Source organism: Ailuropoda melanoleuca, chromosome 9, assembly GCF_002007445.2.
Source record: "Ailuropoda melanoleuca isolate Jingjing chromosome 9, ASM200744v2, whole genome shotgun sequence".
In the NCBI taxonomy this organism is placed as follows: domain Eukaryota; kingdom Metazoa; phylum Chordata; class Mammalia; order Carnivora; family Ursidae; genus Ailuropoda; species Ailuropoda melanoleuca.
Window position 1 is genome coordinate 13326181 of NC_048226.1, and position 27536 is coordinate 13353716.

General features: G+C 38.0%; 1 long non-coding RNA gene across 2 annotated transcripts in view; it reads right to left on the reverse strand.

The window, feature by feature from the left end:
• LOC117803726 overlaps positions 1–27536 on the reverse strand; it is an 84667-nt gene that overhangs the window by 46775 nt on the left and 10356 nt on the right. For both annotated transcript variants that reach the window (XR_004627706.1, XR_004627705.1), the window contains one exon: positions 27298–27404. This is a non-coding gene — a long non-coding RNA (uncharacterized LOC117803726). The remainder of the gene's footprint in view (positions 1–27297; positions 27405–27536) is intronic.

Consider the following 27536-nt stretch of genomic DNA (forward strand, 5'->3'; position numbering starts at 1 on the left):
CATATGAGAACATCCAAGTAGGGACTCCGAGAAGCAATAACCGAAGCCCTCTATCCTCTTTGTTCCACCACTTTCCCAACAATGAGAAGGTCAGGGTTATGACGAATGAGCTTCCACCACATGCCGGCTGCAGGTTTCAGCAGCTGTCACCAAAGAGGGTTGCTTGTCCCTCATCAGGTCGATGAAGAACTGAGAGCTAGCTGACCGTCATGGTACGTACAAGTTCTGAGTTGTTTTGCTCATGGCCATTAACAAGGTCTTGGCTCAATAAGGAAAGTTACCATTTAGGGACCATTTTCCCTATGCCAGGCCCCAGACTTATAGCTCCCCTACAATTCCTGTGTCATCTTTTCAACAACATGCAAAGTAGGGTGGTTAGCCCCATCTGCAAGTAAGAACCCCTGATTTCTCTCTGTACATAAGAAATGGTGGATAAATGTGGGTGGATGACCGCCTACTTTGTACATTGTTGAAAAGATTATACAAAAAATGTGAGAGAGCTATGAATACAGGATGCTTAGATGGCATTTCTAGTTATAATATGCATTAATACTGTATAAATTTTCTTCCTGCTACAAACCATCACAAAGTTAGTGACTTAGAACAATCCCCATTTATTACCTCAGTTCTGTCAGTTAGAAATCTGGCCAGAGGGGTGCCTGGGTGGCACAGCGGTTAAGCGTCTGCCTTTGGCTCAGGGCGTGATCCTGGCGTTATGGGATTGAGCCCCACATCAGGCTCCTCCGCTGGGAGCCTGCTTCTTCCTCTTCCACTCCCCCTGCTTGTGTTCCCGCTCTCATTGGCTGTCTCTATCTCTGTCGAATAAATAAATAAAATCTTAAAAAAAAAAAAAAAAAAGAAATCTGGCCAGGGCTCACTTGGGTTCTCTGCTCAGGGTCAAGGTTGAAATCAATGTATCAGCTAGGGCTGAATTCTCATCTGGAGCTCAGGGGTTTCTTTTTTTTTTTTTTTTTTAAGGTTTATTTATTGATTTTAGACAGAGAGAAAGAGAGAGAGAGCATTTGAGTGAATAAGCATTGGGAAGGAGGGGCAGTGGAAGAGGGAGAGAGAGAGAGTCTCAAGGAGACTCCCTGCTGATAAGGAGTCTGACACTGGGCTCAATCTCAGGACCCTGAGATCATGACCTGAGCAGAAATCAGTAGGCAGGCATTAAACCAACTGAGCCACCCAGGTGCCCCTGGAACTCAGGATCTTCTAAGCTTATTCAGGTGATTGACAAAATTCAGTTCATCGTGACAGTAGGGCTTATGGTGACTTGTTTCTTTACAGTCAGCAGGAGAGCGTCTGCTGCTGCTCCTTGTCTCCGTGAGAACTCATCTAATTAGGTCAGCCTTGCTCAGTATATGCTCCATTCGAAGGGAGTTAAAGTCAACTGATTAGGGGCCTTAATCACATCTGTAAAATCTCTTTTGCTTTATATCATAACATACTCATGGGAAAGATGCTCCATTATATTCAGTGGTCTTGCTCACAATTAAGTCGATGGGATTTTAAAGAACACATATACCAGGGGACAGAATCTTGGCACCCACCTTAGAATCCTGCCTACTACAAAGGGTCTTAGGGCTTTTTATCACCATTCGTCACAATCTGGACGTCGACTGGCAGAACTGCAGATTGTTTTATTTTAAAAATATTTAATAAGATGTGGTTAAATTGTTCAAAAGCAAATACAAAATATTCAGCTTTGTGAGTGTTATTTGTATCTTATTTTCATAGGGATCTTATCTTTTAATTATATGGATAATTTAAATATTTTTAAAAATAGCTTTTTAAAAGTATACATAAAGAATAATTCTAATTGGTTGAGTTTTTTTTTTTTTAATGCTTCTTGATTCACATTTGTGGGGAAAGACAGTCTGCTGTGGGCCTGCAGTGCCCCTCCATGTGCTTGCTGGTGTGCCAAACCACAAGGCCTAAGTGTCCTCACCCTGAAATGGTTCCGTAGCTAGTCACGTAACTAATTAAATAGGTTAAGTTGACCACAACGTGACTCTCCTGAGTCTGTTCGCTTCTCAGGGGTATTAAGTGAGGCTACTGAGTACCTTTTGATATATTGTTTGCCATTTGAATATCCTTTAAATCAATAAAAGGCAGACTTGTCCAATTTAATAAATGGGCAAAAGACTTGAATAGCCACTTGACGAATGACCCATAGTCCCTCGCCTGGGGCTGTGCTAGGGTTAATTAAGAAAACTAACATCACAACACCAAATCCCATTAAATTGGGCTCCATTGAAACGAAGGTTGGAATTCCAGGGGACAAGAGTGTGGACACCCAACCTGGCCTTAGTCTTCTGAGGAGATGATGAATCCATCAAGGTGAGAAGTAGGAGAGAAGATAGAGACACTAGTGTAACTTGAAGATGGAGCTCTTTGTTCCATCAAAGAGTTCTCTTAAAAAAAAAAAATAGTTGTTTTCCCTTCATTTTTCCCTTCCCTCTCCATGAGAGACTATGGACTCCACGAAACAAACTGAGGGTTTCAGAGGGGAGAGGGGTGGGGGATGGGCTAGCCCAGTAAAGGGTATTAAGGAGGGCACGTATTGCATGGAGCACTGGGTGTTATACGCAAACAATGAATCATGGAACATTACATCAAAAACTAAGGATGTACTGTATGGTGACTAACATAATAATAAAAAAAGTTGTGACATTAGTTAGCAAAATGTATAGATAAATTCAAAGAAAAATAAAACCATTTTGAAAAGATTTTATAATTTGAGAGAGAAAGAGCAAGCATGAGTGGGGAAGGGGCAGAGGGAGACAATCTCAAGCCGACTGTCTGCTGAGCAAGGATCCTGAGGCAGGATTCAGTTCCAGGACCCCGGGACCATGACCTGAGCTGAAGGCAGATGCTTAACTGACTGAGCCACCCAGGTGCCCCAAGACCATTTTATACTATATTTATGTCATATTCTGCCAAGTTGATGAAATAACTTGGCCTTATTTTGAACTAATTACACCTGTGAAATTATTACCACAAATCAGAGAAGAAAAAGAATGTGACAAAATAAGCTAAGTATTAGATCTAAACGATCAATAATCAATAATAATCAATAAGCAATAATATATAAATGAACAAAAATAAAAAAACTGGTTTCTAAAATCAGTTTTTCCTCTCTTCCAATGGAATTTCAGACACTTTTCCAATATGTCACTTAAATAATTTTGCTTTTATGGCAGTAATTTTCCCTGGGTAATAAAATGCTGGTGATTTTGGTGTCCGATGAATAGATATGTTTGTAGCAATTTACACAAACCATAGTTTGAGGAAGATAAAAGAAAGTCAATTGCAAATGAAAATTACACTCTTCAAACTTCTTCCGCACCACGTACAATCACCATGGGGTTAAAAAAAAAACAAAAACAAAAAGGGGCACCTGGGTGGCACAGCGGTTAAGCGTCTGCCTTCGGCTCAGGGCGTTGATCCCAGCATTGTGGGATCGAGCCCCATATCAGGCTCCTCTGCTATGAGCCTTTCTTCCTCTCCCACTCCCCCTGCTTGTGTTCCCTCTCTCGCTGGCTGTCTCTCTGTCAAATAAATAAATAAATAAATCTAAAAAAAAAAAAACAAAACAAAACAAAAAAACCTCTCCTTTCCCACAAAGACAGCCACTTTCCCAATGTCCCTTTCTCAATCAAGTTAAGAAACAAAGCCCTCTTGGGTAAATCATTGCAATGCTAATGAAATCCAGACAGGCAACTTGAAACTTGAAACAGAAAAAACAAAATTATCCAATGGAAATCATTCATTAGCAGTCCCTGGTTCATTGAAACTAACAAAATGTGGAAGAAACATGCCCTGAATGTGTCACGGATGATAATGATCTTATGCCTATGCTGTGTTTTCTACCCAAATGGATCCAAAACACTCTTCTGAGTTTCCTAAGGGGTGGGAAATCGGCAGTTGACCATTAGTACAAATTAATAACTTCTGGGATAACTAACGGCATAGGTTAACAACTAGATTCATTGTTACCCAAGAGTTATCAGAAACTCAACACAACTCTAGCTGCAACCTGTTTCCTCAAGAGGCACTGAGAAAAGAAAATGACCCGCTAGCAATCCACGTTTACCCCAGACCTGACACTTGCCTTTAGAACCAATCATAAAAATAATGAAAAATTCCTATTGCCTTTAGTATAGATACTGTTTACTTGTTTTTATCCATGAAGCTCTTTCCAGAATTCCACTTGCAAGTATTAAACCATCCCAGAGTGAATCAAGTAATCAGTAGCAACCCCGTGTATTTTACTGTTCTGTATAAATGTTGGCCTGTGTCTCTCCTGCCTTGCCATCCACCCACCCCCACCCCCACCCACACCCACACAAACGCACTCACAGAATTGAGCTGAGAAAGGGGAGTAAGTTTGGAAAAGTTATCAGAGCAATGAGAAAGAGGAGAAGAAAAGGACTCCCCGTAAAGATAGAAGCCAACCGCTGGAGAAAAGTCTGTTCACTCAACATCTGTCCAATCAGCTTTTGGAGACATGCACCAATTGCCTTCTGGAAAATACTTCCCCCACTTTACATGGATTCTGATGAGACTATGTTAATCAGGCGCTCGGCTCACCCTTAGCGGAGGGGCAGGTACATGTAGATTTGGCCAAATGAATACCTTTATCATCAGAATTTGAACTGTGAGTAGAGCGGCAGAAAGATTCAAAGTGTTTAAGGTCATTTACTCCAGCAGCAGTGTGTGGACAAGTCTGTTGAGTTCTAGCTCCATCACTTACAAAAATGCACCTAACATTTCACGTCAGGTTTTCATTCCAAGAGGCATTTATTTTAAATAGACTTTTAATTAAGTATGGAAAAATGCACAAATCAAAAATACGATTTGATGAAACTTTACAAGTAAAGCTGTGTATCCACCACTCAAAAGATATCAAACTTAGTTACAAGGCATGTGATCCAAATTCCAACAGCCTTGGCATTATCTAGAAGCTTGTTAGAAATGCACTGTATGGTAACTAACATAATATAATAAAAAAATATTATTAATAAAAAAAATGCAGACTCTTGGGTTGCACCTAGACCAATTGAATCAGAATCTGCATTTCAATAAGATTTCCAAAGAGATCCATACGGACACTGAAGTTTGAGAAGCATAGGTATAGAACATGACCAGCTGTCTAGAAATCTCCATTATTAATTTACTCAGTCAGAAGGCCCTCAAAAGTAACCACTTTTCTAACTCTGGATTAGTTTTATCTGTTCTTTTATCCTTTTCTATTTGGTTAGTTCACAAAATAATTCTGTTTACAAAATAGTGATCAAAGCAACTCTAATCTGATTTCCCTTTTTGGTAGTGGAAGATAGGGGAGAAAACAAAACAAAACAAAACTGGAAGATGATAATCCATCCAATTTCAGAAGATGATATGTGGCCCTGAAAAGTATGCCTTTTGCTTACACTGATATTATTCATTGGAATAAGACATTACTTTTGTTTGTAATCTCTAATGACGCCATGGATAATTTTTACTCAGATACCTCTAATCCAAGAAGTAATACACAGTCACCCTGCCTAAAGTATGGAACTATAAGTCAAATCTGTTGTGTTTATGTTACAAATTGCTTACCAAATCATGGGTTCATTAGCGGAGGGCAACTCTGGTCCCTCAGAAGTTAATGCTTATGGATTTCTTACCAGGAATCCCCTCCCCAACATTTTACTTTAAAATAAAATTGAACAATTGCTAATACAAAATAATCAATGGCCAGTTTTACCTGTCAAGTATACGCTAGTGCAATTATCTAGATAATCTAAACAAACACGTCATTTTACCTGTATTTCTTGGATAACAACTTTTCTTGTCAAATCTTTATTATGCACCTGTGGTGTATTAGAGATGAAGAAAGCTACCAAGGTGAATATTTTTCCCTATGGGATCATATGACATTAGGAGGGTGTCTACGACATGGAAGAGAAAAAGTTGCCCCATCTCTCTTCTAAGAAAAGATGTAATATTAAAAACCAGAAATGCGATTGTATCATCCTCAACTGCTAAAAGGAGACGAATTAAAATGGCATGCTTTCTTTTCCCCAGTGCATATTGATTTAGAAAAGACATAATTTATTGTGGCCAGCAGTGTAGAAAGCAGGAACTGTGTATTAAGAACCATTTCATGCAGGACACTTTATACAATATTATTTTATTTAGTTTGACATCAAAACTGACAGAATGAGTAGTGTTAGTACTGTTTTACAAGTGAAGCAACTGGGACTCAGAGAAAGTTAAATGAACAATATGGCCCAAATCCCACAGCTGGTAGAGATCCACCTGACCTGAAGGGCATGACCGCCTGGTTTCATCACACTTTCACTTCCGGTTGAGATATTTCCTCAACTCAGTTGAGTCCCTTTCCCAAGGAGGCTGGCCACTCTACATCCATGACTACCCCCTCTCCAGCAGAGCATTCACATCAGCCCATCCATTACAGCCCCTGAAACCCACAGAAGAATCTCAAGTGTCAGCAGAATTCCGAGCAGGCCTGGTGTGACTGAGGGGCCACAAAGAAAGTCCTCACTCAGTAGACCTTCCCTGTGCAGTTTGTTGTGCATCTGGACATATTTCTTGGGTTTTCTCTCTCCACCTTCAAGGCTCTAGCCTTCTTTCCAGGCTTCATCATTTGGTTTGCTTATGGAAAAATTTTCCATCTCATTAGCTGTATTTGACTTTAGGAATCTCTAGGACAAAACATCCTTTGTTCAATAAGGAATTAAGTAAAGACCATAAGAGCTTTTAAACTTTCGATGGTCTTGGAACACTGGTTTTAATAATTATGTCCTGTGTGAATAATGAACACACCTGGACTACACCAGACCATACTTCATAAAGAGTCCTATTGTAGTTTGCACTGTCTTTGTATAAAAATGAATCATAAACTGGAGTGTGAAATAGCAGGAGGAGGGGATTATAGTGCAAACAACATGGGCTTTGCCATCAGATCATCACCCAATTCCAGGCCTGTCTTCACTTGTTGTGGGATTTCGGCCATGTCACCCAAGGCTTCTGACTCTGCTTCTGAATCTCGGCATGGTGATAGGATGCCACGAGGATGTGTGACAAGCCATCAAGAGGAAAGGTTATAAAAATACTATGCTAGAGGGCATTTTTGTTGTGCTGTTGTTTGGGCGTTTGTAAAAATCCTTTTAAGACCAAAATCCATTTAGATAAGCACCCATTGTGTCAAGACACCATACAAATATGTCAGATCTTGCCCAAGAGTCTGGCCATCTCCAGATATGAATGAAGGAAAATTGGCAGCACAGAGAATCAGTCACTGGACGAGAAATGGTCAGGGGAGCCTGAGATAAATGTGATGTAGGAGGCCGGGCATGGAGGTAAGCGTGAGGTCATGAAGTCAAGCCAGTCCTGGGAGGGGATGGAAGACCACAAGTCACCAAATCCAAAATTCAGGAACTGGGGTCAAAGTCGAAAGCCTGACTTATGAAGGAATTTAAATAGAACCTCTGTAGGCTTGGTAATCAGCAAGAAACAGCCTCCTCTCTCAGACTGTACTTAGAAGACCAAGTGGCAGAGCCAGGGTTAGGCCTGGGGCATTATCCCAGGAGCAGAGCAACGACATTGGCACAGGCTATAGAACTACAAGCTGAATCTCTAAGTGCATCCGTCAGGGTCATTCAGAATGACTCTGGTTCTTCTGAAGTATTTTAAGAAATTTATTCTGTCTGCCAGTAAGCAGTCTTCCCCAAGACAACATTCCTAGTTCCTTTACCTGGGTTTCATTTTATGATTTTCGAGTAGCCATTATGGTCACCTTCTTCGGAACCTATCATGATTTATCAGTTGCTATCTTTAAACAAAGGGACACGACCACAGTAATATTCTTCTGTGTTCCTAGAGGCTATACTTCCGGAAACTCAAAATTGCTTTGGCAAGGGGGGACAACTTAGATGACAAGGTCTGCCCTGCCCACCCCCATCTGCGGCTAAGCTCCATCTCTAACCTGAATCCATGCACTGGCCTTGTTTGTGGATCTCAGTGTCAGACTTCATTTATGTCTGGAAAAAAGAGTCTAAACCGTTTTAAAAGATCTTCCTCTAAAGAGGGGAAAAAAGGCTCCCTCCTGCTAATACTTCTTGTATCGAATCCTTATATGCAGGTTGCCAGATCTCTGACTAGGCTCATTAATTTACTTAATTATTAGATTTTAGAAATAATTGAACCCTCAATTTAAAAAGCCTCAGGGCATAGCTCAATAAAAACTTGCATTAATATACCAATGAGCATCTGCAATAATAACAAAAATAAAATCTCTCTGCATAAAACTACAGACTTTGCTCATGACTTTGTCTGGACAGGCCAATTTATGAGATTAGTTTAGCCTCCTGCTGTAAAATGACTTTGCCGGAGCTCCCTCAGGCCTGGAAGACATGGCTTCCATTGACACGTGTTGCCTCTGATACCTTCAGAAAGATACCGGGAAGAGTTGGGTCTGTGGGCGGGGAGGCACGGATTTATCCATCGTGTACTTTGGGGACTAGGGCAGGCAGTATCCCAAGTCCCATGTGGGTCACATAACTTCTCTGGGTCATAATTTCCAAATTTTAAGATAAAGTTATTGGAATAGACAATTTCCATGTTTCCTTCCAGCCCCAACCTTCTTTGCGTCTGTAAGAAGAGGAGCTGATGAGTTAACAGCATTACCAACTACAGCGAATTGTGTTGATATTTTATACCTTCGATATTATTCACTGCGGCTGGCTCTCTGATGTGTTTTCCAAACTTCAGAACCATGTTGCCATTAGCGGTTCATAGTCATTTAGAATCCACGGGCCCGAAGTGATTTATGGAACTTTTTAAAACATAGAGAAGATGTGATCCCTGCCCTTGATGTGCTTACAGCACAACTTTTGTTTTGCAGTACTCTCGATTATAATAACAGACTCCTTCTCCATAGGCAGAAATATCTCCCAGAAATAATTAACTGCAGACACAAAACAATTAGGCGGTGGCAACCTCATAAAATGTGGTTGTTTGTTAATTGGCTCATATTCACATGGTGATATTTGCATCGACCACCTTAGCACCTGCAAAATTTTCACTCACAAAAATAGAAGTGAGGTTTCGAAAGCATGGCCTGGCAAGTGTCATCTAAATAGTCCATGTGACCCGCACCGTCTATGGGCATCCTTAATAGCACTCAAAAATATTCAAGCATATAGAAATATAAAATGTGAATCTCTGGACTGCAGACCGTTTACGGGAATAATGAATACTGCGGGCTTCGGAGCAACACCCAGACCTCACCTCTGTTTTCTGTCCAAACCCGTTTCCCTCTGTGGGTTGTATTTTCTTTTGAGTTTTGTGACAAATGAGAATGCGTCTCTGGTGGAAGGGCCTGGTGTGATAAGCAGACTGCATATCAGTAAAGCATACTTGCTTCCAGTGCAGTTTTCTCCTTTCCCTCGTGGTTCCAGCGGAATACTTCTCTCTCCCAAGTTCTGCCTAGTGACCAACAGTATACTAACCACACCGAGCGTCAGAACCCCAAACACAGAGTTGCTTTTTGTTGTTGTTGTTGATTTATTTTTCTGAGACCTCAAATTTGGAGCCAGAATCCCACCATTTAGCTCTAACAATTGATTAAGGTAACCAGACCTGGCGCTCGATATATTGGCAATGACTCTCTCCTTGACCGACCTTTAGCTAGGCTCCTCTGAGTGCTTTCTCTACGAGGCTTGAATCTTGGTTTATAAAGAATGCAACAAAACACCAAATATAGCTTCTACCAACTCAAGGCCACATCCCTAGGATGACCTTAGTCCCCTTAAAGTGCCTGCCTGAGAAAACTCAAGACTGCCAGGGGAAAGAACTGTGTGTTCCAGCCAGCACCCCAGGCTATGGCCCCTGCCTGGTAGCATCTTGGGTGGGGGGAGGAGGCATAACTTTGATAAGGACCAGTTAGCCAACCCTAGTGGGTTTCGCAGGGACCAACCCCACTTCCTGCTTTTTGTATTCTTTCACTTCCCTGATCTGAGGCCCCAGGCACCCCTTTCTAGTCCCTCTTCTCCCTTGAAAACACCTATTATCTCTGTGTGAATTGCATTTGAGTTCAGTTCCTACTGGATTTCCTTGCCTATCGCAATCATAGATTACTGATTAAAACCTGTGCTTACACCTTTCGCTAGTATCAGGCTCTGTTTATCCTTAACAATACCTACTTAAATGCCCCAGGGCACACGATGTCCAGAAAGTTGAAACAGTTACCAAAGAGATGTCTTGACATCACCTCAACCATGTCTGGCTTTGGAGTTACTGACCGCACCTCTCAAATCCATATTGACCCAGTATAAGAGTGCTCACATCAGGAAGACAAAATCCTCTATGTTTCCAGAGAGATTTTTCAGCCTGGAATCAGGGTGCCCGAGGAGGGGAGCTTGGCCTCTTTGAGAAACCCAGGGATTTCCCAACTCCTTCCCTGTCAGTTTCCTCTGCGGAGCCGCCCAGTACTGGTTCCAAACGCCTTTGGCTTGTTTAAACTGCTGAGGTGGGTGTTTTCAACACCTATTTGTTCTGCAAATCTTTGGCTCCTAGCCATCAACTTTTGCTGGCCCTGATAACATCAGATTACAGCTGCACCGGGTTGAGAATTCAAGCTACTTATCAGAAACCTGGCAGCTTTTGTGAAGCCTTGATACGTGAAGAAGTTCATTTCAGAGGAGGAGGGAGAAGGGGAGACAAAAGGATGGGGGGTTCAGAAGAAAGGGAGAGGGAAAAGGTGGGAAAAAGAGAAGGAGGAAGGAAAGAAGAGAAAAATCCAAGACTGAGTTTGTGGCAGATCTCCCTATTCAGCAAGCCTAGGCAGGTTTTTTTTGTTTTTTGTTTTTTATTTTTTTTTATTTTTTTATTTTTTGGATTCACAGAGCAATATGTTGGAGGAAGGAGGAGAAGAAAAGAAAGAAGACAAGCAGAGAAAGACAATTATCATATGGTTTCACTCATTTATGGAACATAAGAAATAGGAAGATCAGTAGGAGAAGGAAAGGGAAGAAGAAAGGGGAATGAACCATGAGAGACTATGGACTCTGGGAAACAAACTGAGGGCTTCAGAGGGGAGTGGGGTGGGGGACTGGGATAGGCTGGTGATGGGTATTAAGGAGGGCACATATTGCATGGTGCACTGGGTGTTATATGCAAATAATGAATCGTGGAACTTTTTTGCATCAAAAACTGGGGATATACTGTATGGTGACTAATATAACAAAATAAAAAGTATTAAAAAAAAAAGAAGAAGAAGAAAGAAAAGGTGCAAGAAGACACTCTGAATATCAGAGAATGCCAGTATGGGCCAAGCCAGATGCAGAGGGAATAGACGAAAGCCCAGTGCAGAGCAGAACGCCACAGCTGGTGTCAAAACTGAATTCAGAAGAGGGAACCAGGACAGCTGTCCTGTTACTCCAGCACAGGCTCTGTTTACCCTTTACTGACTGGAGAAAGCTCTCTGTTGACACAGAACGTGTGCTGCTTTGAGATACTAGCCGACGAATGCTGTACTTATTTTTTCATTGCAGGACCAAGATTGTTCTAAATATACTATGGAAAAGATCAAAATTAGATAGACTCAAAAGACTACAATGAAAACATCTTTTGGAGCAGACAGAAAAGAGGGTTGAGGGATACGTGCCATGTTAGAGAAGGAAGAAGTTGAAATGCCTTCTCTCAAGAGCTATTTCTAGAAAAGACAATGGCAGAAACCTATTTGCCAAAGGGAGAGGTGAGCGTTGTATGGATCAAGGTTAATACAGCTAAGCTTTTAAAGAGGTGAGCTCTGGTACCTAGTCCCTTTATTTCTAGTATGATAACTTAGTAACTTATTGTTCACGGAGAGGGAATAACTAAGAAATACAGTGACACCTGAAGGTTCATAAAATGGAAGTTGAATTCTAGTTTCGGGTAGGTTACTAACCAGATGAACTTTCTTGTTCTGTCTCCCAAACACCCAATAAATGATAGTCAAAGATGATAAGGAATAAAAATAGATATAAATCTACAAAACCATGGTCCATCAGAGAACCAGAGATTTTGCATGTTCCTGGAAACAGAAAGTGCATGGGAGATGTATTATAAAGCCAGCAGGGAAGACACAGCCCAGAATGGGTGTAGAGGGAGATAATGCTGGGGAGCTTCCAGGCTGCCTGGCACAGAGCTTCTGGTGTTAGACTGGGAGGAAGAAATGAGCCTGAATGGGATGGATTGTGTAATGATCAAGAGTGAGATTTCCCCACCACCCCAGCAGGCATAACTACTAGCAATCTGATGTTTACTCCAGGAAAAAAAAAATCACACTGTCATACTCTAAAGGGATTAAATTGTCTAGAGAACACTTAGTAGCTGGTGAAAGTTTAGGTCTGTAGGAGAAAGCTATTCTTCGTGTATCCTTTATGGTTCTTTGTCTATGACCTTAAATCAGAGATCCAAGTCAAACCTGCATGCTCAGAAATTCAAATCAAACTTCGACCTTCCTTGTTCTTGAATAGGGACAGATTGACATCTACAAAAAGTTAAGGAATATTTCCATATGGAGAGAACGATTTTTTTAAAAAGGAAAAAAGCAAATAGAATTAGAAATGGGCTCCAATAGGGGGGTGGGGGGAATAAGACAGAAAATCTCTAGTAATTATCCTCAGAGAAATGTGAGAAGATATCATATTCATTAAACAAGAACAGGCTACCATGAAAAATGAACTATTGTTGAACCAGAAGGGTTTCTAGGACTTTGAGGTATGCTTGCAGAAGAAAAAAAAAAGAAAGAAGAGCTGAGAAATAAAGATAAATACATCTCTCAGAATGTGGAGCAAAGGAAAAGAGGCAAAATGTTGGAGAAAAGAAAAGAAAGAGGAGAGTTAATTACCGAAGTGTGATATCGGATCAACAGTTGCATCAGAGAGAATAAAGCAGATGAGGTGGGGGGAAATCATCAAATCAATGGAAGCAGAGACTTTACAGACTTCAGGGAGACATGCCATTGCAAAACGAAAGGGCTTGTTAAGTGCCAAGCACAAGGAATGAAAATGAAGCAAAAACTACACACATGAATGTGAAATTATAGAACACCAAAGATAAAACTGTATGATCTTAAAACTTTCCACCCTGAGAAAAATAAGCCATCTAAAAAGATAGAACGAGGAGGGGGGAGGGGAAGAGATGGAGAGGATATTATTATTATTATTATTATTATTATTATTATTATTATAAGAAATATCATGTTAATAATAATAGAGGAAAAGAAATTTCATACAGATTTGGTCATTATTCCTAGACCTCACACCTGAAAGTGATGAAAGTTGCTATAAACATACCTTTTGAAGATCATGTTAGGGGCCCCTGGGTGGCTCAGTCAGTTAAGCATCCAACCTCTGATTTCAGCTCAGGTCATGATCTCAGGATCGTGAGACTGAACCCCACATCCAGTTCTGCGCTGAGCACGGAGTCTGCTTAAGATCCTCTCCCTCTCCCTCTGTCCCGTCCCACTGCTCCTGCATGTGCATGGTCTCCCTCTTTCTCTCTCTCTCTCAAAAAAGAAAAAAAAAATCTTTAAACATGAATAAATAAATAAAGATTATTTTAAAAAGCAATAGAACAATTGTTTGTATTGTAGAGATCAAGAATTTCTCTTCTAGATTAAACAAAAAAATGTACTTGATAGTTTGTAGTTGGGGATGAAATTACAGCAACAGCATGTATGGATTCAAAAAAATATGCCTGAACCAAGATGGAAACAGAGATGATTCTGAAACAGGCTTTTGAAAAAAAAAAAAAATTGCTCCATAGAAACATCAAAGTATGAAAAGAATTTCTGAATTAATAAGATGTCTATGTAATATACTTTCATAGATTCCTCTATCACTAATTTACTAAATTAAATATAATAAGTAACCAGTTGACTCTTTTATGACATATTAATGTATATATATTCAAGTTAGGTCATACCCTCTGAAAAAGCTTTTCACTTGGAAAAATAGTGTGAAATTATTTCAGAATATAATAGAATTGTGTTATTAATATTAATAAATTAGAAATAATATTAGGTCTGTCAGATATTGAAAGGTAAAGGGAGGAAGTAGGTAGAAAAAGATATAGAGGTTTAATTATATTAAATAGAACTACAGAAAGATAAACTAGGTTGGATACATGAAATTCTCATCTATCATAATGGGAATTCAATAGATAAATTTCAGCAGCTAATGAAGAAATAGAAATAGCATACTATCTAATAATTTGAAGGCAAGAACTTCTAGAATTTTAACAAAAATGGACAGAAGTGATTGCCTCTGGGAAAGAGAGAATATATCTGGGGTAATTGTGGGATTACATTTGAGTGTTCTTCATTAAAATTAAGACTGTTTAAATGTCATAGATTGTATTCAAATATGCTAGGACATACTTATATCCCTTATTGTAAGTCTGAGAAGTAGGTGTTATTGAAATTTCAGGTTTACAAAGAGAAAATGGAGACTCAGAGAAGGTAAATGATTGTCTAGTTATAGCAGTCTTATAGGTGGTAGAAATGAAGCTTTTATAACCAGATTTTCCAAATGCTATTCTCTTTGGAAATCTCAAAATAGGGATGGGTACTGCATAGCACCATTCAAAAATTTTTCAGATTTCCTTTCAACAATGTATAGAATGTAGTTAAATCCAGGTGTTGGTAAACTTTTTTTAAAGGCCAGATAGTAAACATTTTTGACTTCCAGCCACGTGGTCTCTGTCACACAATCACTCAATTGCGCCATCGTAGTGACAAAGCCACCATAGACAATACATAACTGGATGGGTGTGGCTTTGGCTTGCGGGCTATAGTTTGCCAATCCTTCCATCAATAAACCAACTTGCTCTTTTTAATTTTTACTTTCAGTTTCACTTCTGGGGCCAGGGGTAGGAATATGTTTTCACTGAACCGAATCTTCAAACTTCCACTAATGTCTGCCATTATCATATACACATATTACTTCAAGTATCCTTACCATTTATGGCTGATTTTCTTCTCCATAATTTAGCTTTGTATCCCATAAACTGACAGTTACATAGCACTTTTTATTGGAGGGGGTTCTATTGACATATTCTTAATTATCAGATAAAATCTCAGTAAAAGGACTAACTCATTGTTTTCGATGGTCAAGAGTGACATGCAAGTGGCAAAATTTCATCAGTCTAGAGACTCTTGGAAGTATTTGGTGAATATCATGTAGGGTAGGGCATGGCCATGTTGTATTTATAGGACTAAGTAGGCACAGAAGCTGCAACCAAGCCAGGAAGGGCCTGTTCATTTGATTGGTTGATGTAGTCATGATTCATTTGAGATGACAGAACTAGGACATATGAATGACCCCATAGATTCTATAACCAGGTTCTCAAAATACCATCAGAGCAAAGTAGGGAAGGTCATCTCTGATGTGTCAATCAATGGCCTGAGAACTGACAAATGGTCTCTTTATGGTACTTCCCACAGAACAATCAACTCTTGCTTTCTATACAGGTTCTCTATGCTAAGATTCAAATTCCTGGGACAGAGAAATTGTTAGTATAGCCGCTGCCCCCTCTCTGGGCAAGGAAGAGCAGACAGCAATGATCCTTCGCCACTCTCAGACTCTACACAACACAGCTGGGCATCTCCTCAAAGAAAAATCAAGGTGCTGCTACCAAATAAATTAGGAATAAATAGATGGTGGGAAGACAAAAAAAAAAAATGATATCTACGACAGTTTAGAAGACTCACTATCAAATTTTTGGAAAGGTAAAATCATTGCTCATTTTTTAACAATCTGTCTGTCTCCCTGGTTAAAAGGAGCAATTCATAGCTTTGATATCATGTAAAGGTCCCTTTCGCCAAATAGTTTTGATTTTCCTTCCTTCCTTCCTTCCTTCCTTCCTTCCTTCCTTCCTTCCTTCCTTCCTTCTCTTCCTTTCTTTCCCTTCCTTCCTTCTGTTTGTTCTTTTTCTTTCTTTCTTTCTTTCTTTCTTTCTTTCTTTCTTTCTTTCTTTCTTTCTTTTTTTCTTTCCCCCTTTCTTTCTTTCTCCCTTCCTTCCATTCGTTTTCTTTCTTTCTTTCTTTCTTTCTTTCTTTCTTTCTTTCTTTCTTTTCTTTCTTTCTTTCTTTCTTTCTTTCTTTCTTTCTTTCTTTTTTCTTCTTTCCTTCTCCCTTCCTTTCCTACTCCCTCCCTCCCTCCCTTTCTTTCTTTCTTTCTTCTTTCTTTCTTCTTTCTTTCTTTCTTTCTTTCTTTCTTTCTTTCTTTCTCTTTCTTTCTTTCTTTCTTTCTTTCTTTCTTTCTTTCTTTCTTTCTTTTTCTCTCTCTCTCTCTCCAAACTTTCCCGCAAGTATTTTTTTTAATTTCTCTGATCTGATTGGGAAGGTTTCTTAATGCTATGGAATTTGGGGCTTTTCAATCAAGCAAGTACAGACTCTACAGAGTAACATAATCCAATCTCCTCTTTTATATCATCATATTAATTTAAAGTAGAAAAACAGCGGACCTTTGGTTGTCTTGCTTCCCAACAGAGTTAAAGACATATTGCACATTAAATTGAACACACAAATAAGAATTTTAGTAAAAACTGTAGACTTGTCACAATGAATGTTACCAAATTTTTTGAAGTTTACTGTAGAAGTAACAATATGCTGTTAACATAACGTTCAAATAAATAATGATTTGTGTATGTCAGTGGAATGCCTGTTGTTGCACATAGTTACTCCATTGGGAATGGTTCAGTTCCAGAGCTATGACCACATAGTTTCGGGAAATGATGGAAAATACATTTCCTGGATTTCTTTCCTTTTGAATGGTGTTTGGAATGCAGATTATCTGATTTGATTTGGACATAGTGGCTACATGAAAAGGCAAATAGAAAATCTGTTGCACAGCCCAAAAAGAGAAGTGCTGAATCACTCTAAAAAAAAAAAAAAAAAAAGAGTGAATAAAAGAAAAAAACTCTGTAATTTACTTTAAAGCACCTTGGTTTGAATCTTGGGAGCAATTAACACATATTGTGTAGGGACATGTGTGCATTTATCATTATTATTAACTTTGACAATGGAAAGCAACTTCCCAATCTAACCCAAATCTTACCAAAATGCTTCAATTGGCTTTTTATAATTTGTTTCTCAGTTCTATTAAACTGACTTTAGAGGGGCATCTGGGGGGCTCATTTGGTTACACAGCTGCGTTCAGCTCAGGTCATGATCCCAGGGTCCAGGGATCGAGCCCCACACCGGGCTCCCTGCTCTGCCTGTTGCTCCCCTTGCTTGTGTTCTCTCTGTCAAATAAATAAATAAAATCTTTAAAGGAAAAGAAAATGTTGTTCAAGGTTATATGTAAAAAGATGTGGCATACAAAATTTGCAGTGAGGCTTCAGCATTTCTGGAGCTCTGATCCTGGCATTCCAGTTTGGGCTTAGAAGGTCAGAACAAAATAGTGGAGAAAGGAAAGAAACAGTAGCCTTTTCCACTACCTCTGTCCACTTCACAGTAGTCCTTAACACAGGATCATAATCCCACAACGAGATCACCTAACTATAAACAAAATTCCGTTGTCTGGGGACCCACAAGTATACGGAAAAATTCCAAGTCTTGAAATAAAGAGTGTGTATACAGGTTTGGGAGTGATGGAAGTTTTGAATGAGGGTAAAGCAGAAGCTATTGACCACCAGAAATGCTCAAATAGATCCTTTGAAAAGTCAGCGAGGATACAAACATAAAAAGAAATGGTCAAGTCAGAGTGCCAATTAAACAGTTCACTAATCAGAAGGAGCAGAACATTCCAATTGGATGCTGCTTTCTATGGAAAAGAACTTTGGAGGGTGAAAGGAAGCAAATATCTACAGGAAAAGGAGGAAAGATAAAAGAAAGGCAGTGTGAAGAAAGAGGACAGTGGAATGAGGACAGCAGAAGAGATGGCCCCAAAGGTGAACACCAGCTGATCTGACATCAGAAAAGAGAAGGGCAAAGAATTTATTAATTGAGCATCGACAAATACTAGGTGTTAAACTGGATCATTTATTTCATGAGCATTTACTATCATCAGCAATTTTTCTGAGTGTTTATTTTAAATCCACATATGAATTGAAGCTCTTAAGCGTTAATTAATTTGCCCAAATGTCATATATAGCAAGTGAATTTGCAGTTCAGGCCTTCTTTTTTTTTTTTTTTTTAAAGATTTTATTTATTTATGTGACAGAGATAGAGACAGCCAGCGAGAGAGGGAACACAAGCAGGGGGAGTGGGAGAGGAAGAAGCAGGCTCACAGCAGAGGAGCCTGATATGGGGCTCGATCCCATAATGCCGGGATCACGCCCTGAGCTGAAGGCAGACGCTTAACCGCTGTGCCACCCAGGCGCCCCTGCAGTTCAGGCCTTCTGACTTAAGTGCCCACATTCAGACTACTGCACACACACCCCGACCTCACTTCCAACAAAGAGGAACTAGAACATGTGGCCTCAACATAAAACTATTTTTCCTGATTGTGCTAGCAGAAGGCAGTCCATTGGAGTTAAGTGGGATTTGCCCAGATGGGTATCTGTACCTCAATGGCTCTGAAGCAGACACTCGTATGACATTCCGGAAGGATGTCAATCAGTATAGTCCATGGATTTAAGGTACCAAGTGAAGAAGAATTATTTCACCCATCCTCACAATGAAGATATAAGGTCAGTTGACCCTATTTGTAAATTCAGGCAAATGTGCTACCAGTTTTAAAATGCTTTTCATAAACAGAATTACAGAAAAAAAAAGAAGAAGAAAGAAATGTAAATCATTTAAATAACCAGATGCAGGTATTTATTCAAAATGGCACATTCTCTTTCGATCTCAAGCAAGATAAATTTTTTTTTACATTTTTTGTCTGTAAATATTATATCGTGTAGCTCATGGACAGTTTATAATAAGATTGTCCATAGGAAGGCACTTAAGTTTATTTTCCCACTAATGTTATTTGTGTACAGGGTTTTGGAGCCTCCCCCATCTATCCAGAGTGTCTCTATCAATAAATACCTCTACAGGATAGGAAAACTTACAAGGAACAAATCTTATCTGCCATTGTGTTTTCTTTAAGGAAAACATGTTAGATGCACAAAGACCAGGTTTTTTGGAGCACAGTAAAAATAAAGGCTGCTTTACCTGTGGCACAGATAGGTAGACAGATAGATGGACAGAGGAAGGAAGGAAGGAAGGAAGGAAGGAAGGAAGGAAGGAAGGAAGGAAGGAGAGAAAGAAAGAAAGAAAGAAAAAGAAAGAAAGAAAGAAAGAAAAGGAAAAGAAAGGGAAGAGAAAAGAGAAAAGAAAAAAAGAAGAGAGAGGGAGGGAAGGAGGGAGGGAGAGAAGGAAGGAAGGAAGAAAGGAAGGAAGGAAGGAAAGAAAGAAAAGAATGAAAGAGAAAAAAAGAAAGAAAGAAAGAAAGAAAGAAAGAAAGAAAGAAAGAAAGAAAAAAGAAAGAAAGAAAAAGAGAAAGAAAAGGAGAGGGAAAGATAGAAGAAAGGAAGGAGAGAGGGAGCAAAGAAGGAAGGAAGAAAAGTAATGCTATGCTCTGGACGAAAACATTCTTTTAAATAACTAGCATTTGTAGATTACTGAGGATTTGCTTAAGGGGCACTGTGTTGTCTGTAGCATACAGAGTAGTGACCAGGAGTCTGAAGAGATTAATTCAGTCCTATTCTTGGCCACAGACTTTACAGCCTTAAACAAGTCTCTTAACCTTATGCACTTCCTTTCCCAACTTGAAAATCTTAATCTAGAGGAAAGCATGCTGACATGGTCTAAGCATGAGAGAATGTAGACATTTGAGAAGACCTGAAATAGTTAAAGGCATGGCCAGACTTGGAAAAGGCTTGTTGGGGCCACATGTTTTCCCAGAGTGTGACCTGCAGGCACACACCTGGGCTCGGTCAGGTTACACCTCACTCCTTCCCACCCCCAGGTCAGGCCCTGGTTGATGATAGACCCAGGCCCCTCCTTAATTAAGTATACCAATCACCTAAAGCAACAAGAGGGTATTAGGGAATATTGGATGTCACTCAGTCTCTCTTTAGACTTCCTTTCCCTTTAATTATTTCAAAAGAAAAACACTAACTTTAAAAAAAAATCAGAAATAACATAAGCAAAACCCCTTAAAGGAATAGTTATCTGTAAAGATTAAGAAATGACTGCCTGGAGTTTTAACTGCCCAGTATTTGCCACTAAATTTAATGCTAGGTTGAATTTTGGCAGCTTTCTATTCTCTTTCCACTTATTTGCCCCTTCTGATGCCTCACTCAGAGAATATCAATGATTAGTCACCATGTGTTTTCCTAAAATAAAAGTATGAAAATTCTTATTTGATTTTTCTTACAATCTGTTTATTGTTGTTGTTGTCCCTTAAATCTAAGGAGCTAGAACATACTTAAAAACATTACTGCTGCTTTCTTACCCAAGGAGTGTTTTTTTTTTAATGTTTTTTATATTATATTATGTTAGTCACCATACAGTACCTTCAGAAAGTTCCCGCAATCACAAATGGTTGTGGGAACTAACCACATTAAAGAGAAAGAAGGGAGGTTTTCAGTTGTCCAATGGGAAATGCAGGCAGGTGCGACAAACTCTCTCTCCAGTTAAAAATTTGATAAGACAATTAACAATCTATCTCATGCAAAGCATGTCATGAGGATTTCAATAGAACAGAGGCTTTGCCTTTCCCTATTTTGGAAAATAAAACTCAGAAGATAAACTAATGGAATTTTTTTAAAGTTAGTCACTATGAATCTACTCAAATTTCCTTTGTCCTCTCTTGTTTCATTTCATAGATGAATATTCCATCCAAACGTTACTGAATGGTGTTTACAATATCAGGTCTACAAAATCACTTAACACATTTCCTTATCTGAATTTCTTATCAACCCCTTGATATCTCTACTGTTATTAATATCCCCATGAGGAAACAAATGCTTAGAGAAGTTATGACTTGCACAAGCCCACAGGGTGAAACCCACTCTTATCTCAAAAAGTCCATTTTCTTGCTAGTATAGAATCCACAAAAGTGAAGTCTGACTTCGGTAACTTCTAGAGCATTCTACTTAGTGCTTTGCCCTTTCCAATCGCCTGCTTCTAGGCATCCAGTGACTTTATATTTCTCTAGTCACGGCCAGCTCAGCCCTATTGGCTGATATAGTTACCTCTAAATTTTTACCACAATGCATCATTTTTAACAGTTTCATTTCCCATTCTCTATTCTTCCTCTCTTTTCAATATGATAATTACCTAATCTAAATAACTGCACTAATGTCACTACATGATAATAGCATATTTACCCGTCATGTTTTACATTTTTGCAGTTTAGCAGAGTTCTCCTAGATAAAAATGCTAACTTAACAAATTTACTGATTATGAGAATTCAAAACACAGTGGTTGGATAATCTAGAAAAAGTAAACCAATTCCTTGAAAAATATATTCTGCCAAAACTCACTCAAGAAGAAATAAATGATCTGAATAGACTTATACTTATTTAAAAAATGAATCAATAATTAATAACCTTCTCAAACAGAAAACACAATGTCTGGATGGGCTTACTGGTGAATTCTACCCAACATTTAAGGAAGATATTACAAAAATTATTTTACAATACTTTCAGAGGACAGAAAAAATAATACTTCTTAACTCAGCTATGAGACCAGTATTGTACTAATACTAAAACTAGAAGAAAACATTACAAGAAAGGAAAACTAATGACCAATATCTCCCGTGGACATAGGTGCAAAAATCCTCAACAACACATTAGCAAATTGAAATTTAAAAAAGTATAAAAAGAGTTATGCACCACAACCAAGTAAGGTTTATCCCAGATATGTAAAACTAGTTCAAAATTAGAAAATCAATTTTGTAATCTATTCACATCAACAGATTAAAAAGAAAATCATGTGATTATATTGACAGATGTAAAAGGAGCATTTGACAAAAGGCAGCACTCTTTCATGACAAAAAGTTTAAGTAAAATAGAAATAGAAAGGAACATTCTCAGCTTGATAAAGATTATCTACAAAAGAAATCTACAGCTAACATCTTAATGGTCAGAAACTCAAAGCTTTCCTGCTAAGATTAGATATAAGATAAAGATATACACTCTTACCACTCCTTTTTGACATCATATGAGAAGTCTTTGCTAATGCAATAAGGCAAGAAAAGGAAATAAAAGTATACAGATGGGGAAGGGAGACATAAAACTAGCTTTGTTCACAGATGACATTATTGCCTATCTAGAAAATCCAAAAGAATAAACAACAACAACAAGAATAACAAAAACCCTCATGGAACTAATAAGCTTATAGTGACTTTGCATGATATAAAAGCCAACTGCTTTCCTATATACAGACAATGAACAACCAGTATTGGAACATTAAAAAAAAAAATCAATGACATTAGTACCCCCAAAAAAGAAATTCTTAGGTATAAATCTAAAAAAATGTATATGAAGATGTATATGAAGAAAACTACAAAGCTTTGGTGAATGAAATAAAAAAAAAAACTAAATAAGTGAGGACAAAGTCTGTATTGATAGATAAGAAGACTAAATATTGTCAAGATTGTAATTCCTTCTAAATGGATCTATAGATTCAATGTAATTCCAATTAAAATCCTGGCAAGTCATTCATGGATATTGACAAACTGATTTCAAAGTTTATATGGAGGTGTAAAGACTCAAAATAACCAAACAATATTGGAGAAGAAGAACAAAATTGGAGAATTCATATTACCTGACACACTATAAGGCTTACTTACTAGAAGACTTACTATAAAGCTATAGTAATCAAGAGAATCAAGTAACTCAAGAGATATTATCTGATTAACAAATGGTCAAATGACCTGAAGAGGCATTTTTCCAGGAAGACAGAATGGCCAACAGACGCATGAAAAGATGTTCAACATCACTAGTCATCAGGGAAATACAATCAAAACCACAATGAGATATCACATGACATCTGTCAGAATGACTCCTAACAAAAAGGCAAGAAATAGCAGGTGTTGGTGAGGATGTGGAGGAAAGGGAACACTCATGCTCTGTTGGTTGGGATGTAAATGGTGCAACCACTGTGGAACACAGTATAGAGCTTCCTCAAAAAATTAAAAATGGAAATATCATATGATTCAATAATTCCACTACTGGGTATTTACCCAAAGAAAACAAAAACGCTAACTCAAAAAGATATATCCAATTCTATGTTTATTGCAGTATTGCTTACAATAGCCAAGATATGGAAGCAACCTAAGTATCCATTCATAGATGAGTGCATAAAGAAGATGAAGTGTATATGTACACAATGGAATATTAGTCATAAAAAAGGTATGAAGTCTTTCCATTTGTGACAACATGAATGGACCCACAGGGTATCATGCAAAGTGAAATAAGTCAGAGAAAGACAAATACCATATGATTTCACTTATATGTGAAATCTAAATAAATACAGAGAGCAAACTGGTAGTTGCTGGATGCACGGTAGGTGGGAGATGGGTGAAATGGGTGAAGGTCTTCAGAGGTACAAACTTCCAGACATAAAATAAGTCACAGAGATGAGAAGTATAGCATGGGGAATATAGTCAATACTATTGTAATGTTGTATGGTGACGGCTAGTAACTACACTTACTGTGGTAAGCACTGTGTAATATATAGAACTGTTAAATCACTATGTTGTACACCTGAAACTTTGTGTATCAACTATATTTCAATACCAATTTTGTTTTAAATTGATGATTTCTAGTCATAGAAAAAAACAACAGTTTACAAGATTGCTAAGTTGTGTGTCTCCATAAAAATTATGAATTTGAAAAAAAATGAGTACAGGAAATGAGTACATGAAGTTCAGAAAATCAGAGCCTAATATCTTCTTGAAGATCTGGGTTTTCCCTGGGGTAAGTATTTTCACAGATAGAAAATGCCAGTGAGCAAACCATTCTACAAGAGAGATGTAGGGTTGTTTTTTGTTTTTGTTTTTTTTTTTTTTTTTTTGCCTCAACAATTAATATTGTAGCTTCAAGTTAAGTTCACAACATTTAAAGTGAACTTGATTTTACATCTTTCTTAGTCCTTACAATAAAAGTTAGATTAGACAGAACCTTCTGTCTATTAAACCCTAAACTTCACTGGCATAATTAAGACTCATTTGAAGTTGAATTAACTTTGACATGTGGCAGGAGAGGCCATAGCTAATTCCTATTTCTTATTACTTCCCAACCTCACATGTGTTGAGATGTGTACCTGGGATGGAGCAAGGGGGCCAAGTGTTCTCCACCCACTTTGTAAACATATCTTTTCCCAGATTCAGGTTTTCCCTCCAGAGTGAGCCCCTGAGCCGCTGGCCCACTCCATATGTTCTCTTGATAATTTAAGAATTATCCAACTTCAGCACTAGATGACTCCATAGAAGCCACGGAGCCCAACTTTCCTTCAAGTATAGAAGCTTTCTCTGTGTCTACTCTCTAGAAAGGGAATAGGAATATTAACATAAATTTACTTCCCTAATCAAAGCGTAGGATTCCCCTTAATCAGCTACTTTTAGTCCATGTCTTGGGAGATATTGGGAATTATCTAAACTTACAGTAAAAAATCAACTTCACTTCTAAGAATATCAGTAAGATAACTGGGAGATGACTTTCCAAAGAAAGAGGGAAGGAAATTTAAATACATAATTTATATTATAATATATGCTATGCATTTATATTATATTATATTATATTTATTATATTACATATAGGCTAAGGGGAAGCTGAAAGAAGTTTCCTGTGATCAATTTTTTTAAAAAATCAACAAATGATTTGTTCTTTTATCTAAAACACAAACAAATAAATGTGAACTTCTAGTTAATAGAATTTTCAAGTTATTGAATATTAACTATTCAAGTTATAATACAAACAGAATTATATGTCTATTGTAGATAATTTGGAACACATAGAAAACAGTGGAAAAGATATAAAAAACACCCATTATCTTTTTATCCACTCAGAATTTCATGTCAGTAATATTTTGAATTTTTCTTTCCTCTTCCTCATGTGTGTTTGTGCATATGTATTGATTTTATAGAATTAGGGGCATAGGACATAGGGACATATTGTGTCACATACATTACCTGCTTTTTTCACTGAAAGTAATTTCATACATAATTCTTAATATCATTTCATATCATCAAGGAGGGATATTACTGGCTAGATGTTGTACAACAATAAAAATGCAGGTCGCCTAATTCCTGTTACATAGAGAGCAGCCACATTTTACATCAACTGGGGAAGGCTGAATTCATTAAACTTAGTTAATGAAAACTTTCGGAGGGTTGGAAGTGGAGTTAATGTCCTCCCTTGCATTATATACCAAAATAACTCACTGGCAATTAAGGTTAAATGTAAAAAGTGAAATGCAAAATTTTCTAAACATGCAGCAAAGCATAGAACAAAAGACTGTTAAGTTACAACTTAAGGAATTTCTATTTAGCAAACTGTAAAATCTTAATCAAATTAGGAAAAAAAATTTGCAACATTTACAATAGCCAGTATAGGTAAATATTTAATACGTAAATATAAGTAACACATAAAAATAATTACAAGTTAGAGAAGGATGAATACTCTAAAGAAAAATTCAAAAATCACACTGAGGCAAATTTGAGAAAGGAAGATACAAAATATTCAACTTCATTAGCAATCAAAGATGTACCTCTCACATGCCATTTTCTATTATTTATTGATTTTCTTTTCATCAAATCAAGTGGTCAACTTATATATATTAATAATATTGTTTATATTGCATATTTTTCTCCCAATGCATTATAAACAGTGATGCATGTTCTTGCTTATGGTTGTATATGCCTAGTAACAGGTGCATGTTAGGTGTATATAGCAGATGACTCCTGCTGTACAACAAATCTCACACTTTCAGTGGTATAGAGCAGTAAGCACTTCCTTTTTGTTCATGGCTTTCTGAGTCAGCTAGGATGGTTTGGCTTCATGTTACAAGTTTGCTGGGGTAACCTTACCCTACTTGCAACCCATCCTCTTCCTGGGACCAACACGCCAGGTGGGCCATCTGCATCTACTGAGGATATCGTATAACTACAAGAAAGCATAACCAGCCCTAAAATGTCATTTCAAATCTTTCTTTCCTCGTATCTTCTAACTTCACATTGACCAAAGGAAGTCACACTGTAAAGTCCAAAGCCAAAGGGAGGGAAGAATACTCTACCTTTTGTGAAAGCGTATTGCAAAGGTATATAGCAGACTAAGGGTATAGGTAGGATCAAGAATTCGGGCCAATAATCCTCCCCAGAATTGTATGTATGTGTATATATATATATGTTATATATATAAAACACGTTTATATGTGTAACATGATATCTATTTATATACAATGTAAACCAAAATGGTGATATCACTTTCATCTAGCAATTATCAGTAAATTTAATTACAACAGGAGATGTTAATAAGAATATGGAAAAGTGAGATTTAAGTCTTTGGCTGTGAAATTTAACATTATAGATATAACCTGAGACACATTCAAAACCTTATTTCCATCGTTGTTCATTACAGCATTATTTATATTAGAGAAAAACTGAAATCAATCTACTCTCACCCCAAGATAGCTGTTTTTTTTTTCTTCCTGTATTTAATTTTACCTACAAAGCCAACATTTCTCATCACTGCAGGGATGGCTTGCAACTTTGGCCAAATAAAGAGAAATGCACTTTCCCCTACTTAATTTTCTATAACTATTTGAGTTCATTAACTAAAACATCACTTACTGAGTATCCACCAAGTTTTAGGAATGAATTAGTCATATTCCTTCTGCCCATGAATTGCTCAGATAAACAGCAGAGGGCTTTGGAGAGAGTGTGAATGGATTTTAAAAAGTGCAATGGTAGATTAATGTTCATGGGGCATCTTAAAAGGTCCAGATGGAAAGACAACTACCTCAGTTGAAGAATGAGTGCAGATCCATAAGGAGGAAAAGTAAAAATTTAGGCTTTGGGTCTAAGTGTGACAAGAATGGGCAACCTTGGGGTGCCTGGGTGGCGCAGCCGTTAAGGGTCTGCCTTCGGCTCAGGTCATGATCCCAGGGTCCTGGGATCCAGCCTTGCATCAGGCTCCCTGCTCAGCGGGAAGCCTGCTTCTCCCTCTCACACGCCCCCTGCTTGTGTTCCCTCTCTCGCTGTCTCTCTCTATCAAATAAATAAATAAAACCTTAAAAAAAAAGAAAAAGAAAAAGAATGGGCAACTTTACCAAGAGTTCATCATTATCTGTACCTCTGAAAATGCCCAAATTACTTTCATGTCTGTGCCCATGGATTTTGATTGATGTCTCTACCCCACTTCTGGAGAGAGAAGTGGGTGCCTTCTTCTAGGTCCAAAGCCTGTACAAAAAAAATGGAAAATTGGCTTTGATAAATAACTCGAAAGGGAGCAGTAATAGATTTCAGGCTCCTTGATAAGCTCTATAAAGCCTATTTTTTGTGGTGTTTATTCTGACTTCTGATTTTAGGTTG